Source organism: Panthera onca, chromosome D4 (assembly GCF_046562875.1).
Source record: "Panthera onca isolate mPanOnc1 chromosome D4, mPanOnc1 haplotype 2, whole genome shotgun sequence".
In the NCBI taxonomy this organism is placed as follows: Eukaryota; Metazoa; Chordata; class Mammalia; order Carnivora; family Felidae; genus Panthera; species Panthera onca.
In genome coordinates, this window is record NC_138351.1 from 65,247,790 (window position 1) to 65,253,646 (window position 5,857).

The following is a 5,857-nucleotide window of genomic DNA, read 5'->3' on the forward strand; positions in this document are numbered from 1 at the left end:
CTTTGCCAATTTTGATGCCTTTGATTTCCTTTTGTTGTCTGATTGCTGATGCTAGAACTTCCAACACTATGTTAAACAACAGCGGTGAGAGTGGACATCCCTGTCGTGTTCCTGATCTCAGGGAAAAGCTCTCAGTTTTTCCCCATTGAGAATGATGTTAGCTGTGGGCTTTTCATAAATGGCTTTTATGATCTTTAAGTATGTTCCTTCTACCCCGACTTTCTCGAGGGTTTTTATTAAGAAAGGGTGCTGGATTTTGTCAAATGCCTTTTCGGCGTCAATTGACAGGATCATATGGTTCTTATCTTTTATTAATGTGATGTATCACATTGATTGATTTGCGAATGTTGAACCAGCCCTGCATCCCAGGAATGAATCCCACTTGATCATGGTGAATAATTCTTTTTATATGCTGGTGAATTCGATTTGCTAGTATCTTATTGAGAATTTTTGCATCCATATTCATCAGGGATATTGGCCTTTAGTTCTCTTTTTTTACTGGGTCTCTGTCTGGTTTAGGAATCAAAGTTACTACTGGCTTCATAGAATGAGTGTGGAAGTTTTCCTTCCCTTTCTATTTCTTGGAATAGCTTGAGAAGGATAGGTATTATCTCTGCTTTAAACGTCTGGTAGAACACCCCTGGGAAGCCATCTGGTCCTGGACGCTTATTTGTTGGGAGATTTTTGATGACTGATTCAATTTCTTTGCTGGTTATGGGTCTGTTCAAGCTTTCTATTTCCTCCTGAGTTTTGGAAGCGTGTGGGTGTTTCAGAATTTGTTCATTTCTTCCAGGTTGTCCAGTTTGTTGGCATATAATTTTTCATAGTATTCCCTGATAATTGCTTGTATCTCTGAGGGATTGGTTGTAGTAATTCCATTTTCATTCATGATTTTATCTCTTTGGGTCATCTCTCTTTTCTTTTTGACAAGCCTGGCTAGAGGTTTGTCAATTTTGTTTATTTTTTCAAAAAACCAACTCTTGGTTTCATTGATCTGCTCTACAGTTTTTTTAGATTCTATATTGTTTATTTCTGCTCTGATCTTTATTATTTCTCTTCTTCTGCTGGGTTTAGGCTGCCTTTGCTGTTCTGCTTCTATTTCCTTTAGGTGTGCTGTTAGATTTTGTATTGGGGATTTTTCTTGTTTCATTGAGATAGGGTTGGATTGCAATGTATTTTCCTCTCAGGACTGCCTTCGCTGCATCCCAAAGCGTTTGGATTGTTGTATTTTCATTTTTGTTTGTATCCATATATTTTTTAATTTCTTCTCTAATTGCCTGGTTGACCCACTCATTCGTTAGTAGAGTGTTCTTTAACCTCCATGCTTTTGGAGGTTTTCCAGAGTTTTTCCTGTGGTTGATTTCAAGCTTCATAGCATTGTGGGCCGAAAGTATGCATGGTATGATCTCAATTCTTGTATACTTACGAAGGGCTGTTTTGTGACCCAGTATGTGATCTATCTTGGAGAATGTTCCATGTTCACTCGAGAAGAAAGTATATTTAGAACTCTGCATCCCAAAGCAACAGAATATATCTGTCAAGTCCATCTGATCCAATGTATCATTCAGGGCCCTTGTTTCTTTATTGACTGTGTGTCTAGATGATCTATCTGTTTCTGTAAGTGGAGTGTTAAAGTCCCCTGCAATTACCCCATTCTTATCAATAAGGTTGCTTATGTTTGTGAGTAATTGTTTTATATATTTGGGGCTCCTGTATTCAGCGCATAGACATTTATAATTGTTAGCTCTTCCTGATGGATAGACCCTGTGATTATTATATAATGCCCTTCTTCATCTCTTGTTACAGCTTTTAATTTAAAGTCTAGTTTGTCTGATAGAAGTATGGCTACTCCAGCTTTCTTTTGACTTCCAGTAGCATGATAAATAGTTCTCCATCCCCTCACTCTCAATCTGAAGGTGTACTCAGGTCTAAAATGAATCTCTTGTAGACCGCAAATAGATGGGTCTTGTTTTTTTTTTTTTTTTTTTATCCATTCTGATACCCTATGTCTTTTGGTTGGCTCATTTAGTCCATTTACAGTCAGTGTTATTATAGAAAGATATGGGTTTAGAGTCATTGTGATGTATGTTTTATGCTTGTAGTGATGTCTCTGGTACTTTGTGTCACAGGATCCCCCTTAGGATCTCTTGTAGGGCTGGTTTAACATTTATTATTTCTGATACCTGTTTGGCTGATTATGTACTTTTTTAATGTAGATAATCCTATCACCTGTAGCATGGGAGAAACTCTTCTAATACTTAACTCTTACTTAATTTTCCTATAATTGCATTGACTAGTACTCAAAGAAAATATAAATAAGAATAATACAAATTATAACTGGGAATAGTTTTGTTAAAAACTTTAATGTAGCTAGCTTTAAGGTGCATAGTTCCAGGCATTATACGCTTACTTGTTTTATGTATTCCATGTGTGATTCATTTTATAAACTGCAAAAAATAATCCCACTCCTATCATTTTATCAGTGAACTTTTTAAAGTTTTTGTTTTGCCCAGTAATCTCTTTTCCTATTAAGATGTTGAGGCTGGAGGAATAAAATAGATGGGACATCATACAGGATCTCCATTACACAGGAAGTCCAACTGTGCTTCTGACTCTTCTTTTCCATTCCTGTTTTGGTGTAATGCTAATTTTACCCTGTCAAAGCAGAGTCAGCAATTTTGACTTGACACCTACTTTGGTTTTGATTTTATTACAAAGATTTTAGAAGACAAGTCATGAAAAGCATAGAAAATGCTGAATTTTATACTCCTAGCCTCCTGTCTTTTTCATTGACATTTTGCTAAAAATTTAAATGTAATCTAAATTGGATATGGCTCCAAAATATCTTATTCCAAGATAGTAATAGCTTCGAAGTCACTAATCCACTCAAAGCTTTTCAGCTCCTTCATTACCTGGCCAGACAGTACCAATACTAATCATATCCTTCTATAAGTACTCTCACCCTCAAACACTATAAAACAATAGTATTGTGACATGTTTGTACTATGCGGGTTGTTTCTTTCCAATTCTATGGTCACCTTCTCTGTCAGCTGATATTTAAAAATTGAAATATCTCTAGTCCTTTTTTGTGCCCCCCATGCTCTTTTCTCTTTTCCTTTCCTTCTGTCTGCCTTATGCCCCAACCCAACTATATAAATATTCCTATCTACAAGGAGATCCTATCTACTCCAATGGTTTAAACTCCATCACCACCATCTCTTAAATATCCATCTTAGGCTTTGAGCTCTCTTGAACTCTGATCTGAATATTCTACTAATTCTTCATATTCTTTAATTTGTCTCCTTATAAATACTCCAAACTAACAATGTCTCAAGCTAAAATTTTTATGCTCCTTTCTAAAACTGGTCTTTTTCTTTTCTCAATGTCCTGTATCAGAAATTACAACTACTTTTCACTTAGTTGTTCAAACCAGCAATCTGCATGCCACGATTTCTTTTTTTTAAAGCTCATTTCTCATATCTCCTCCCAAATACCTCTCAGATTTATTTATTTCCTTACAGACCTATTGCTACCACCCTAGTCCAATGCACCAATACATAGGACACATGAACTATCGAAACAGTCTTCATCTTCCTGCTTATACTCTGGTCCCTTTCTACACTATTCCCAGTGGTAAGCAGAAATGTTGTGGTATTTTTAGTGCAAATCTAATTGTCATCTTTATGCTTAAGTTACTTAATGGCTTAACTTTTACACACTGAAAAAATATTGCTTTCTAGAACTCTCAAGTTCTTATACCTACATCTCTCTCAACAAACTCTTCATTGATTCACTAGAATTCAACTATGAAGAACCGCTTTTTGTTTCCATAATGCAGCTATTCTCCCTCAAGGTTAAGATGTTATCAAGGTGAACTCGCATAACATTTAACACTCATTGTTTCTTGTATCTTTATCTTTATGGTGTTTGGTGTACCTTATTTTGCTTTTTAATTAACTCTTTTTGTCACTAATTGGATTTCACTCTACTATAATTTTAAGCATGTGACTTAATTTCACACTTACTATAGTTACAATTGTGTTCCATTTTTCAAAAATACTTTTGTAATTAGTATTTTCACATACACAAACATACATAGACACTCACTTCTATATGGCTTCACAGACATTCCCATATTAAGCTTTTATTATGTTTCTTATGATTTATAACAGTTTTTATAATAATATACAGCAAAATTAATAGCTGGATTCTAAGCATTATAAACACAATGATTCCTTGCCAAATGCAAACTATTTTCTATGTTAATGGAATCATCTCAGAAATGTCTCTGTTCATTCTTTTGCCTGAGGGAAGGAGTAAACATCATGATGTTAGTTTTCATTATTATCATCTTTGTCTCCTCTCCCCTAATTTTTTATGAGGTATTTTTGGCTATTGTCTTTTCTTTAGAATCATTTTTTTTTTTCTTAAAATATGTGTAATTTATCTACTGGTGGAACAGTTGGCATTGTTGAAGTTGAGCTAGTATCAGAAACTTAGGCATTATTTGCTACTTAAATCTCAAAATCCATGGGGATTAGATGCATCCACCACTATGGTAACTGTTGAGGTACTAAAAATCTCACATTTCAAAAGGCATGTTCCAATTTCTAGAATATCTCAGTGTCCCAAATCAATGCTATATTCTGCTCCAAAGTTTTGGAAATTTGCCACTTTCTCCTTCAGGGTATACTAACATTGGAAAAACAAAGTAAGGCTCCTAACATTTCAGAGATATTTCTTCCAAAATAGTCCTGTCACTGTTAGGTGTGGGGTGTGTTTGCATGTGTGTGTGTGCACAAACATGCGTGCACATGTGTTTATATATCTACTTATACTACTGGTTTTCAAATGTTTAACTGAAAATCCTATGAAGAAGTAAGACTTCCAGAATGACAGTTTGAGGAACTTGGGGAAACCTCTCCCACTGGTAAGGTATCTACTAAATAGATATAAAAATTGGCAATAACAATTATTTAACGTCTTTGGGGATTTATTAAAGAACATGCAATAATTTAACAAAATTGGCCAAATTTAACAAAATATCTATTGGGCTTAATATGCACAGCCTTGGTACTTGATCTAGAGGATTCTATCATCTACTCACAGTTCTGCCAGTGACTGTCCTCCAGCTCCATGGGTAGAAAAGCTATTCTGGGTAGATTAGGCTGATGAACACCAGCAGATCCCATTACTCCTTATATTCTCCTCACTGTAGAAGACTTATATCAAGTGGGTAGTAGCAGTGGGACAATGGTGCTATCATCCTATCCTCAAATTCTAGTATGGATCCAGTGGGGCAGCTGGTGAAAAGCAGAGTCCCCCTTTTCTGCCAACTTGTGTGTTGCAGGACAGTGCTCTGATAATCTTGCCAGTCAAGTGTCAGTTCTAATCTCTAGCTTCCTTGGGCAGAAACAATAAATTTGGCAGCCACTGAACATGGCAGAGCCCATCCCCCCATTTCTGCACTACAGGAGGTCCACACTGGGCAGTTCTCACTCCCCACCCCCCACCCCCCGCCAGAAGCAGCTTCTCTCCATAGGAAAGAGATCTGTAAGGCATCTGGGGAAGATCAAGTTCCTGCCTTCAACACCCCAAACATGCTCCTTCTGCTGTATACTCAGAGGTTCTTCCCAGGGTGGGGTGTGAGCAAGCATCAAAAACTAACCACTCCGTAGATCTTACCAAGTAATTCAAGTTTAATCATATCAAGGTGTGAAACAATTTATAACCAAGACATGGTCATCAACAATAAAGCAATCAGCTAGCAATTAATGGAGGCTAACATCTGGGTTTGATACCAATGATGCAGATTTGCTGGAAGCTTAATGGGAGATCAGGAGAAAAGATTGTCAGA